Here is a 14,000-nt window from a genome sequence, read left to right as displayed (position 1 = left end):
TACTATAGCTAATTTTGTGAAAAATTCTCTGAAGCGCTCAGTGTCTAGTTTCATTATTGCCATTAGTTATTCGCTCTTGTGATGACCTAGGTTGTTTCCCCCGGCCTGTATAACTAAGATGACCGGACCTCTTGCCTCTCTCCCTACCTTGATTACCTCCATTAGTACCTGTGGCCATAGCAGGCCTCTAATACCTCTCCAGTTGAAATATGTGTTATGAAACTCTAATTTCCTCCTGCTTGGGCGGACTTTCGCCCTTTTTTGTGCCCAATATATATACGAGTGGCCTATCACTCACACTGTTGGCTTAGCGTCACCTGTAAAAGAAACAAACCACGTTAGGATAACAAGTACGGTCTTATGTATCTCGCCAAACACGTGGATCGCCATCTCCCTATCCTCTGAACTTCCGTTTCTGACAGTCCTGCTCTTGCTGCTTCCGTGGCCGCACCTATGCGGAATGAGTGTGTCCCGTAATCTTTGGGGTGGTTCCCTGCCGATGTTATGCATTTATTAAATATAGCTTGGAACAGGTATCTTGATAATGGCGTCCCATCAATGTGTGATACGAAGAAATTACTTTATGATCTGATGGTTAGATATGTTTTTACTATTGTTACCCGACTCAGTGTACCGTTTGTGGGTTGTAGACGTACCCAAGTAACCCTGCCCGCTGGAACCGTTTTCGATTGGTGTATGCTTACACGTATTGCATTATTGGCTATGACTACTTCCTGGTGTAATAAGCGTCCACTGGTGGTAATTTTGGATTGAGGGACTAATTCGCTTATACATAGCGCCCCGAAGAAGGCGATCACAAATGCAGTAGACATTAGTGTTGCTTCAAATTGTGAGTGTCATGTTAATGGTGTTAGGGATAAGATGTGAGAAATCAGTTTTAGTGACACGGGACGGGACGTCTACATTCCTGACTTGGCTGACCCCTTTTCCACCCTTTTATGGATTGTCTGATGATGAATCTTTGTCACATCTCCCCAATTCAGTAGTTGGAAGTGAAATGCTACTCCGGTCAGACACCGCTGCGCTGAAGCCCCTGATATGCCCCTCATCATTAGCTGGTGGAGAAATTCTATGGTGACTTGTGATCTGGCTTGTTCCCATTGGCCAACCCGTCTGCCTGCTACTAGTCGTGTCCACTCTTCCCATTCCTTACCGTATGCTTGCCACGTTGACGGGGCAACTGACGCTCTGATTAATGGCATCAACTATTCGCCACTAGATCCCATAGGGAGGGTGGGCAACTGTTGCCCGATGGGTGGGCGTTGTGGAAGAGCTCTGTGAAAATCTGCCAATTGAATTGTTATAAAGCGTTAGCAGCAGCTTTATACACCTCAGCATAGTGGCTAGCGCGGACCCATACATTGTGTTCTAGGCACAGGAATACTAGCCTGCGTAGTAGGCCTAGCACTGGGAGAGACGATGATGCCATCTTATTAATGCAGTGCGCTAGGCTGGTGTTTTGTGTTATGAAGCGTATATTTTTGTTAGCCAGGCCCCATATTTCTATTGCTACCACTATTGGGAAAAATTATTTTCAGGGCTAGATGCAGCTAAAAATTATTATTAATTTCAAAGCTGGTGGAGCTTGGTATAGATGGCCTAATACAATGAGTCCCACACACTGCCAGAAGGCCAAATATTTTTTCAGAGCTAGATGCAGATAAAAATTATATTCAATTTGCAACCTGATGGAGGTCAGTATAGATGGACTAATAGAACAAGTCCCACACACAGCTAGAAGCCCAAATATTTTTTCAGAGGTACTGTAGATGCAGATAAAAATTATTTTTAATTTGCAACCTGATGGAGGTCAGTAAAGATGGACAAATACAACAAGTCCCACACACAGCTAGAAGCCCAATATTTTTTCAGAGCTAGATGCAGACAAAAAATTATTTTGAATTTGCAATCTGATGGAGGTCAGTATAGATGGACTAATAGAGAAAGTTCCACACACTGCTAGAAGGCCATATATTTTTTCAGAGGTAGATGCAGAAAAAAATATATTCAGTTTGCAACCTGATGGAGGTCTGCATAGATGGATTAATAGAACAAGTCCCACACACAGCTAGAAGCCCAATATTTTTTCAGAGGTAGATGCAGAAAAAAATATATTCAGTTTGCAACCTGATGGAGGTCTGTATAGATGGATTAATAGAACAAGTCCCACACACAGCTAGAAGCCCAAATATTTTTTCAGAGGTAGATGCAGATAAAAATTATTTTTAATTTGCAACCTGATGGAGGTCAGTATAGATGGACTAATAGAGAAAGTCCCACACACTGCTAGAAGGCCAAATATTTTTTCAGAGCTAGATGCAGATAAAAATTATATTCAATTTGCAACCTGATGGAGGTCAGTATAGATGGACTAATAGAACAAGTCCCACACACAGCTAGAAGCCCAAATATTTTTTCAGAGGTACTGTAGATGCAGATAAAAATTATTTTTAATTTGCAACCTGATGGAGGTCAGTATAGATGGACTAATACAACAAGTCCCACACACAGCTAGAAGCCCAATATTTTTTCAGAGCTAGATGCAGACAAAAAATTATTTTGAATTTGCAACCTGATGGAGGTCAGTATAGATGGACTAATAGAGAAAGTCCCATACACTGCTAGAAGGCCAAATATTTTTTCAGAGCTAGATGCAGAAAAAAATTATATTCAGTTTGCAACCTGATGGAGGTCAGTATAGATGGACTAATAGAGAAAGTCCCACACACTGCTAGAAGGCCACATATTTTTTCAGAGGTAGATGCAGAAAAAAATATATTCAGTTTGCAACCTGATGGAGGTCTGTATAGATGGATTAATAGAACAAGTCCCACACACAGCTAGTAGCCCAATATTTTTTCAGAGGTAGATGCAGAAAAAAATATATTCAGTTTGCAACCTGATGGAGGTCAGTATAGATGGACTAATACAACAAGTCCCACACACAGCTAGAAGCCCAATATTTTTTCAGAGGTAGATGCAGAAAAAAATATATTCAGTTTGCAACCTGATGGAGGTCTGTATAGATTGATTAATAGAACAAGTCCCACACACAGCTAGAAGCCCAAATATTTTTTCAGAGATAGATGCAGATAAAAATTATTTTTAATTTGCAACCTGATGGAGGTCAGTATAGATGGACTAATAGAGATAGTCCCACACACTGCTAGAAGGCCAAATATTTTTTCAGAGCTAGATGCAGATAAAAATTATATTCAATTTGCAACCTGATGGAGGTCAGTATAGTTGGACTAATAGAACAAGTCCCACACACAGCTAGAAGCCCAAATATTTTTTCAGAGGTACTGTAGATGTAGATAAAAATTATTTTTAATTTGCAACCTGATGGAGGTCAGTATAGATGGACTAATACAACAAGTCCCACACACAGCTAGAAGCCCAATATTTTGTCAGAGGTAGATGCAGAAAAAAATATATTCAGTTTGCAACCTGATGGAGGTCTGTATAGATGAATTAATAGAACAAGTCCCACACACAGCTAGAAGCCCAATATTTTTACAGAGGTAGATGCAGAAAAAAATATATTCAGTTTGCAACCTGATGGAGGTCAGTATAGATGGACTAATACAACAAGTTCCACACACAGCTAGAAGCCCAATATTTTTTCAGAGCTAGATGCAGAAAAAAATTATATTCAATTTGCAACCTGATGGAGGTCAGTATAGATGGACTAATAGAATGATGCTATGCCCAAAAGATTTTACTTCACTAGGTGCAGTAAAAAATTGGTATTCTATACACAGGTGGTATATCTTGCAACACAGATAGGCTACTCCACTGACTAACACACTCTGCAATAGGCCAAAAAGGATTAGCTTTGCTAGATTCAGCCAAATGCTGTGAAAAAAACTTGCACAGCACTGGCACAGACCTGCCTGGCAAAAACTGATAGGAACTGATGTAACCTAGTCCTGAAAAGGACTCCAATTACAATTAGTCTTTACTCCCACAACCTATCTATTTAAGAGCACAGACCTGCCTGATAAAAGTCATAGGAAATGCTGTAACCTAGTCCTTAAAAGGACTGCAATCACAACTATTCCGTACTCCCAAGCTATCTGTAGATTTGTGCAAAAATTGGCTTGAAATTAACAAGGTATAGCGCACACATCAACAGCGGTGCCGTCTAACATGCAGCTGCAGCAGTGAGAAAATGGTGGCGACGGGTAAAATGGCTTGGTCTTATAGGGCAAGGACATGTGACATACACTGCCAATGACACATGCCCTTGCTTGTGTGAAATAAAGCACTTCGCTCCGTGTGTGCGCTGCTGATAGGCTGACAGATTGCACCTCCCCACTGTAAATGCGGGAAAGAGAAAAAAAAATGGAGATCTTCATTGTTCCTGCAGAGATCCATCCCCTGCCCCTCCCCCCACCCCGCTGTACACTCAAACTGCGTATTAACATTAATTTTCATCATTACTGAGAAAAAATCCAGTTATGATTTTGGTGCACGAACAGTTATCGAACATAACCTCGAACAGCCGAATTTTTCTCAAATTATTCGTGTTCGCCGAACGGCTCGAACACCGTCCAAAACAGCTCGAATTTGAGATTGGCGAACAGTTCGAGTAGAACAACGCTCATCTCTACTGATGAGTGTTCATGAATGTCTGACATCTGTGCGATTCTCCAAAACATTGAGGAGATTGAGGACTCGACAAAGATCGTCAACAGCAATGACGCCATAATCATTCCACTCCTCTGTCTACTGAAACGCTCGCTGATCACAATTAAAAAGGAGGCATTGCAGATGGAGCAAGTTGAGATGGAGCAAGAAAATATACAGGGTGATGTTACACAGTCCAACCTCATCTCATATTCTCAACGTGGATTGGATGACAATGATGAGGAGGAAGAACAGGAGTTAGTTGCCTGCATTACAGACGGTACTACCCACACCACCTTCATCCCGTCTGTTCAGCGTGGATGGCTTGAACACTAGAAGGAGATGGAGGACGAGGAGGAAGATGAGGAGAAGGATGAGGAAGAGAAGATGCACAGTCGCCCTCTTGGTGGAGACAGGGAATTCTTGGCTGTTGGCAGTCTGACATACATGGCTGAGACTATGTACTGCTGCCTTTCCCATGACCCTTGCGTTGTATGCATTTTGGCCAACACTAATCACTGGTTGGTCACCCTTCTAGACCCACGCTACAAAGAGAACTTTCCATCTCTGATTCCCGCGGTGGAGAGGTCTACTAATATGTTACAGTACAAGAAGGCACTAGTTGAAGATTTATTAAAAAAATTCCCATCTGACAATGCTGTCAGCAGAGGTCACAGTTCCTTGGAAAACCAAGGAGTAGACACGAGGGAGACACACATCAAAAGCAGCAAAGGCAGGGTAACATTATCAAAGATATGGGACAGTTTTCTCAGACCCTCCTAGTGCCCGGGCTCTGACACGCGTGGTATTCAGACAAGGAGAGAAAAGTTTTGGAAGATGCTGAAGGAGTACCTTGGCGACCGTACCATCGTCCTCCATGATTCCTTGGCACCTTATATTTATTGCGTATCCAAGCTGTAAACGTGGAATCAAATGCATCTCAACGTCTTTGACGTCCTGGCCTGGCCTGCTGCTAGCGTTTTGTCAGAGCGGGTTTTCAGTGCCCCTGGGGACATTATAACTGATAGGCGCACCCACCTGTCAACTGAAAATGCTGAAAGGCTGACTCTTATCAAAATGAACAAGGGCTGGATTGGCCCAGACTTCACAACATCACCAGATGACAGCAGCGGAATATAAGCTCAAATCCAATGTTTTTTTTTCTTATCTATTCGCATTCACCCATTTCCACTCAAATATGGGTATATGCTTCAGAATTTCATCTTTTTTATGTCGTCCTCCTCCTTCTCCACCTCCATATCAACAGAGTAATCTTGCTACCCTCACTATAATTTTTTTAATTGTGTTTATGATGCCCGCATTAACAATTTTTAGAGGCGTACCTCTAACATTCTTTGATATATATGTATAACTCCCAGGGATAAATGTTTTCCAGCCCATGCACATTACTAGTCTAGGATACCCACTCCTTAATAATGTGAAAAAATGTTTTCTGAGGCCCTCCACTACGTCTCTTCAAAGGGGTATTGGAGTGCCTACTTCTAAATTTTGGCATCCCTTGTCATTAGTGCATATTCTTTAACAGTCTATGAGACCCACTTAGTGCATACTCTTTAACAGTTTAGGAGACTCACTCCTTAGGAATGGGAAAAAATGCCTTTCTGAGGCTCCATCTTCTAGTTGAGCGAAAATTTTTGGAAACCCAAAGAGCTGGTAGGTTCTATTATGATACAATGCCTTGTTGTGGGTTTTCAGGTGGACGTCACTTAGGGAGTTCTCACACTACATGCACATACAGGATTTCACAGCCAGGACAGGAGACTTTGTACAGTAAGTATAGAAGATCCTGGTCCCCTAAATATCAGGCTGAGTAGGTGCAAAACTCTCCACTATATTCCTCAGCAGGGTTGATAAAATAACAGTCCTTGGTGCTGCTACGTTAAACTAATAGCTTTGTTCAGGGCTAATTCAAATAAATTCTATTGTCTAATGCCGCTCTTATCTGCAATTCATGTAGAGGGAGCTGTCGCAGTAGGAATACCGTATTACTGGCATCTAGTCAGGGATTATTGACTAATAGTCCTTGCAGCTGCAGCTGGAAAAAAAATAAAAATGTCTGTTCTATTTACTATTAATAGCACTGTTAGCTACATTTCGTATAGTGATAAGTGCTAAATAATATCTGCTGGAAATGAGTGTTCATTCTTGTTACATACATCTCTTCCACGGTCCATAACTTGATTGCTTTTTTCAATACACTCATTGACAGATTCTTGATTTTTATAATGATCTGTACTCGGATATTCATCAAGCAGGCGGGGTTGCTTGCGTTCCTCAACTGTTTGGTGCTGCCACCCACAAAAAAAAATCTCTATTCAGGACCGATTCAAATCCATTCTATATTCTACAATATTATCACTATTATCCGCAATTTGTTTATGGTGAGCTGTCGCAGTAGCATCTAGTAAGGAATTATTGCCTTATAGTCCTTGCTGCTGCAACCACAAAAATATATATCCAAGTAGCCTCTATTCATTCCCTATTAATACCGCTGTTATCTGCGTTTAGTATAGGGATATGTGCTAGGTATCATGTATTGTGTGTCTATTTTGGTGACATACATCTCTTCCACTGTCCATAACCTCATTGACTTTTTTTTCATATACTCATTCACAGATTCTTGTTTTTTACAGTGATATGTACTCAGAAATTTTTCAAAGCAGGCAAAATTAACTGATTTTAAGTGTCCATTCGCAGTTTCTCTGTAGCTTCTGTATGTAAGAGATAGTGGTGGGAGACGTAACGCTATTGGAGCTGGAATTACCACTTCAGAAATCTCCAATGCTTTGTTTCCAACCATTTCTGGGTTCTTCTTGAAGTATGTTTGAGGTCATTGTCCTGCTGGAAGATCTAGGACCTATAATGCAAACCCAGCTTTATAACACTGAGCAAAACATTGCGACCCAAAATCCTTTGGGAATCTTCACATTTCATGATGCCTTGCGCACAGTCAAGGCACCCTGTACCAGAGGCAGCAAAACAACCCCTAATTATCTTTGAGCCTTTACCATATTTAACTGTAAGTTCTGTGTTCTTTTATTTGTAGGACTCAATACATTTTCAGTAAACGGTTGGATGAAGTTCTTTAACAAATTGCTCTAATTTGGTCTCATCTGTCCACAAGACACCTGCTGGCCCTCTAGAAAATAGTTGGGAGCTGCCTCTTGGCTCTCTATAAATTGAGGGCTGACTGCTGGCCCTCCAAGTTTCAAACTTTACAATACTAATATAAAAAATAAAATTTGACCACCTCAGAATGATACATTATATTGCAGTAGCAATATACAGCTATGCAAAGCAAAGCAGGCTGCTGGCCCTCCAAAAATGCTTAGTGAGAGCTGGCTGCTGGCCCTCTAAAATTAGAGTGAGGGTCTCTGGTTGGCTCCCTCACAATAGTGAGGGCCACCTGCTGGCCTTCTAACAATAGTAAGGGCTGCCTGAGGCCCTCAACAAATAGTGAGGGCTTCCTGTTGGACTTGAAAAAAATAGGCTGTGAGACTTTCAGAGTATCTCCTTCATAAATTAAACATAATGTGTCTGATCATGTCTCCAAATGGCAAATACTGCCTTTTATGGCCATGTGGTGATAAGGCAGTAACATTTTAAAATTACATTTACTGGTCAATGCTTTTTTCACCATTGAAAGCAATGCCAATGTGCAAAAACACTATGTATGAACATAGCCCAAGGTGTGGAGGAGCATTGTTTCACTTATCTATTTTGCCCTATATACAAGTCATTATCTTGAAAAGATTGTTTCTTAACATTCTTTCCAGTAAAATCCTTACAAGTGGAGTAATATTCTGACAACATTGTGCCCAGTAGCGACCTGGGATTCAGAGATACCTTCAGGGGTCTTCCCCATGCTTTTCACATGCCATTTCAGCACAGTTTCCATTGGTTTGAGCAATTTTTTAGACCACTCCAGACCCCTGTGAGTGAGAGGGGACTCCAGAAAATTCTCAAGTTTCTCATTGACTTCCATTATACTCGTTACTTGGCTTGACCCAAGCATTAAGATTTGCTTGACTCAAATAAGAAGAACCCAAGCATTTTAGTGCTCGCTCATCACTATTTTCTACCCTCTCAAGCTTGTAATGCCTGGAGAAAAAATAATCCTACTCTGCAGAATAAAAGGAGAAATCAACATGTGTCCCAGATGTTTCTAAGTCTGGGGATAGAAGAATATGATAAACCTTGGTCACCTCTGGAGTTGTTCATAATTATAAAATAACCAGGAATAGTTAAGACATAGAGAGGGAAAGAGACAAAATGAAAAAGTTGAAGAGCTGAAAGAGTTGGGGGGCAAGCATGAAAATAAAAATAGAAAAATGATACCGAAACAAGGGGAAGAGGTAAAATAATAAACACAAAAAGACATTAGCAATTAATGTTGGTATGGTGTCCATCGCCCACTTTATGGCCAAGCATTCCTTTTCTATGACAGAATTATTTTTCTCGCATGAGGACAGCTTGCTACTGAGGTAGAGAACAGGGTGCTCCTACCCGTGTATCTCCTGGGACAGGACAGCTCCTAAACCGACATTTGAAGCATCTGTTTGAAGTATCAATTCTATCTTGAAGTCAGGGGCAACAAGAACTGGCTGCTTACACAGAACCCCTTTCATTTCTTGAAAGGCCATCTCTGCCTCTTCAGACCATTTGGTCATTGGTGATTTCGTCCCCTTAAGAAGGTCAATCAGGGGTGCAGCCATCATGGCGAAGTTTGAGATGAACCTCCTGTAGTATATCACAATTCCTAGAAAGGCTAACTTGCTTCTTCGACAGTGGTCTTGGCCAGGTTTGGATTGCCTCCACTTTACTGATTTGGGGTTTGATCTCACCTTTACCCACTACATATCCCAGGTATTTGGCTTCTTTTTTGGATTTATTGAAAAACCCACCTCCCTTAGAGCATTAAACACCACCTGGACCTTTTCCAAATGACTTTCCCAGTCTGGCTGAAGATAACAATATCGTCCAGGTATGCCATGGCTTATTTCTTATAGGCTGCAAGGATTTGGTCCATTGCTCTCTGGAATGTGGCTGGGGCCCCGTGCAGTCCAAACAGCATCTGGACATATTGGAAAACACCCGTCAGGCATAGAAAACGCAGTCTTCTCCTTGGCTCCCTGTGACATGGGGATCTGACAATATCCCTTTGTTAAATTCAAGGTGGTTATGTACCTTGCTGACCCAAGTCTTTTGATCAGTTCATCTACACACGGCAACGGATATACGTTAAATTTGGAGACCTCTTTCCTCTTCCTATAGTCGTTGCAGAATCACCATTCAACATCAGGTTTTGAAACCAAGACAATCAGGCTTGACCAACCGCTCTTGGATTCCTCAATGACCCCAAGTTTCAACATACTATCCACTTCCTTGGAGATCAATTCTCGTCTTGTCTCAGGAATTCGATAGGGCTTCAAGTTCACCCACACATGTGGCTCTGTCAGAACCTCATGTTCTATGACCTTTGTGTACCCAGGCAATTCTGAGAACAGGTCCCTGTTCTTCTGCAGTAATGCAAAACACTGCTGTTTTTAGGACTTTGACAGTGTCTCCGATATTGCGACTCCTCCAACTTCGCCCCCTGGCTTGCCCAGCAAGCACAGAGTTTCAAAAGGCTCTCTGTCTTGTCATGACTTGATGAGATTATGGTGGTAGATTTGGTTTGGTTTACGTCTTCCTGGTTGATGAATCTTATTGTTCACTTCACCAAGTTTCTCCACCACCTCATACGGCCCTTGCCACTTGGCCAGGAATTTACTTTCCCCAGTAGGAATTAGCACGAGGACTCAGTCTCCAGGATTGAACTGCCTTCCTCTGGCTGACTGGTTGGAGACCCTGGCCTGAGCCTCTTGTACCTGGAGGAGATATACTTTTATGATGGGTATCACCTTCGCAATCCTCTCCTGCATCAGTGTGATGTGCTCGATGACACACCTGTGAGGCGTGACTTTGGCTTCCCAGGTTTCCTTTGCTATATGTAGGAGACCCCGCGGATGTAGGCCATTCAGGAGTTCAAATGACGAGAACCCAGTAGAGGCCTGTGGAACCTCACAGATAGAGAACAGATACGGCAGGAGAAAGTCCCAGGCTCTATCATCCTTTTCTATGGCTTTCCTCAGCATACTCTTCAGAGTTTTGTTGAACCTTTCCACGAGCCATCTGTCTGAGGATAGTATATTGATGTTTTCAGTTGGGAGATTTGCAGGGTCTTACGCAATTCTCTCAACACCTTATTCATAAAGGGTGTTCCCTGGTCGGTCAGGATCTCCCTTGGTAACCCTGTCCGGGAAAAAATGTGGACCAATTCACAAGCTATACTCTTTGCGAAGGAGTTTCTCAGGGGGATCGCTTCAGGATAGCGGGTAGCATAGTCTAAGATGATGAATATATAGATGCCCACGAGCAGATTTAACCAGGGGACCCACCAAGACCATAGCAAATCTCTTGAACGATACTTCAATGATGGGCCATGGCACAAGGGGACTTCAAAAGTAAGAGGTGGGGGAAGTTAACAGACACATAGAGCACGACCTGCAATACTTTAATATTTCTCGGTGACATCCGGGCCAATAGAATCTCTGCATTATCCGTTCCTGCGTTTTTTACACTCTCAGATGGCCACCCAAGACATGTGAATGGGCCATGTCCAACACCCTCTGTCTCTAGGGCCCCGGCACCAATAAGTGTTTTATAAGCTCCTCCCTCACTTTCGTAACCGGGTACAACAACTCCCCACTCAATATAAAATAGGGAAATCTTGTGTCAGCCCCTGGCTCCTGTGCAATAACATTTATAACGGGGACATTGTTAAAGGTTTTCCTCAGCGTTAGCTCCCTATGTTGGGTGGACCCAAAATTCTCGCTGGTCACTCTTCACTCAGAAATGTCAGTCTCAGAGGACACAACCTCCTCATCCCCCACAAGAACACAGAAGGGAAACCTGTCCGACAATGGATGTGGTTATACCTTTTCAGGGTTAACTGGTTTCATATCCGAGCCACCGAACCCTGAACCCTTCCCCTACAGATCCCAAAACAAACAAAAGTCCCAGCCTATAATAATGGGTTAACAAGTCCAGGACAATGCCGATCTCATGAGACTCAGTACCGTGGACCATTTCAATGTCCACTCTTGCCACAGGGGGAAGTCTTTAGCATCACCATGAATGCAGCGAATGACAACCTTCTTCCCTAGGATCAATTGGAGAGGAAATGTGGCCCTCACAAGGGTCACCAGACTCCCGGAGTCTAGCAGTCGAGTTAACTGCCAACCATTTACCTTCACGGGACATGTTTGTGGCCTCTCGCTGGGTGGACAGCTCACACTGCAGGCCGGATACGCATAGTATGAACAGCGGCATCCCAGGCTGCTGTCCATTTGCTCAGGGGTCAGGGGACAATAGGCAGCTATATGGCCTGGGCCGTGGCATTTCCAGCATATGATATCACCCATTAGCTCACACAGTCCCACAATGGTATCCTATGTACAATTATACTCAAATATCAGATAACAACACCTTTCTTTCAGAAAATTACTCCCTAGAAAAAAATGCGTAAATTGGATCATTAAAATTAACTTTTATTCTACAAAGTCATTTTTGAAAATACTTTAAAAAAACAGAAAACTTCACAAAAAAAGGCGGGTATCGTCAGTACGCAAATGTGTCACAAACACCATAAGGAAAATTATTTAAAGTACACAACAATGATATAATGGATAGGATATGCATGCAGGGCCAAGTGGCTATATGAAACCAATAATTTGAAATGTGCATGCTGTGTGTATTATATAAATGGTTGATTGAATGGCTCACTTGGATCTCATGTAACCCAATGGCCAGATAAAATTCTTCCAAGTACAACTATAATATCAATGATATTTGCCAAATACCTTTCTACAGAATGGACACTGTGAAAAGACAAGCCAAAGAAAACATTACCTGGTGAAATAAAATGTGAACACAAGGGACGACCTGCAGCCCCGACGCGCGTTTCGTCAACCTTCCTCAGGGAGCGCAAGGTTGAATGCTCGGTGCGTGGTATATATAAGGATCGATACCCGCTCCAAAGTGTTTACAGCTGTTCCGTCAATTGCAGTCGATTAGAAATCAGATGATCCACAGCGCACTTGTTGGATTCTTGATTTTTCTGATGATCTGTACTCAGATATTCATCAAGCAGGCGGGGTTGCTTGTGTTCCTCGACTGTTTGGTGCTGCCACGTACAAAAAAAAATCTCTATTCGGGACCGATTCAAATCCATTCTATATTCTACAATATTATCACTATTATCCGCAATTTATTTATGGTGAGCTGTCGCAGTAGCATCTAGTAAGGAATTATTGCCTTATAGTCCTTGCTGCTGCAACCAAAAAAATATATATCCAAGTAACCTCTATTCATTACCTATTAATACCGCTGTTATCTGCGTTTAGTATAGGGATATGTGCTAGGTATCATGTATTGTGTGTCTATTTTGGTGACATACGTCTCATCCACTGTCCATAACCTCATTGACTTTTTTTTCATACACTCATTCACAGATTCTTGTTTTTTACAGTGATATGTACTCAGAAATTTTTCAAAGCAGGCAAAATTAACTGATTTTATGTGTCCATTCGCAGTTTCTCTGTAGCTTCTGTATGTAAGAGATAGTGGTGGGAGACGTTACGCTATTGGAGCTGGAATTACCACTTCAGAAATCTCCAATGCTTTGTTTCCAACCATTTCTGGGTTCTTCTTGAAGTATGTTTGGGGTCATTGTCCTGCTGGAAGATCTAGGAACTAGGATGCAAACCCAGCTTTATAACACTGAGCAAAACATTTCAACCCAAAATCCTTTGGGAATCTTCACATTTCATGATGCCTTGCGCACAGTCAAGGCACCCTGTACCAGAGGCAGCAAAACAACCCCTAATTATCTTTGAGCCTCTACCATATTTAACTGTAAGTTCTGTGTTCTTTTATTTGTAGGACTCAATACATTTTCAGTAAACGGTTGGATGAAGTTCTTTAACAAATTGCTCTAATTTCGTCTCATCTGTCCACATGACACCTGCTGGCCCTCTAGAAAATAGTTAGGAGCTGCCTCTTGGCTCTCTATAAATTGAGGGCTGACTGCTGGCCCTCCAAGTTTCAAACTTTACAATACTAATATAAAAAATAAAATTTGACCACCTCAGAATGATACATTATATTGCAGTAGCAATATACAGCTATGCAAAGCAAAGCAGGCTGCTGGCCCTCCAAAAATGCTTAGTGAGAGCTGGCTGCTGGCCCTCTAAAATTAGAGTGAGGGTCTCTGGTTGGCTCCC

General features: G+C 42.1%; 1 protein-coding gene across 4 annotated transcripts in view; it reads right to left on the bottom strand.

The window, feature by feature from the left end:
- LOC141172261 (sulfotransferase 2B1-like) overlaps positions 1–14,000 on the bottom strand; it is a 617,113-nt gene that overhangs the window by 589,482 nt on the left and 13,631 nt on the right. The window contains exon 2 of one of the 4 annotated variants that reach the window (XM_073656262.1): positions 12,628–12,901. The exons of the other annotated variants lie outside the window; for them this stretch is intronic. The gene's annotated coding sequence lies outside the window, so the exon portion shown is untranslated. The remainder of the gene's footprint in view (positions 1–12,627; positions 12,902–14,000) is intronic. 4 annotated transcript variants of the gene reach the window in all.

The sequence above is a fragment of the Phyllobates terribilis genome, unplaced genomic scaffold (genome assembly GCF_046119375.1).
Source record: "Phyllobates terribilis strain yellow unplaced genomic scaffold, ASM4611937v1 Scaffold_12__6_contigs__length_324123572, whole genome shotgun sequence".
Classification (NCBI taxonomy): domain Eukaryota; kingdom Metazoa; phylum Chordata; class Amphibia; order Anura; family Dendrobatidae; genus Phyllobates; species Phyllobates terribilis.
The sequence above is the reverse complement of the archived record's forward strand: the minus strand, read 5'-3'. Positions and strand labels throughout refer to the sequence as shown.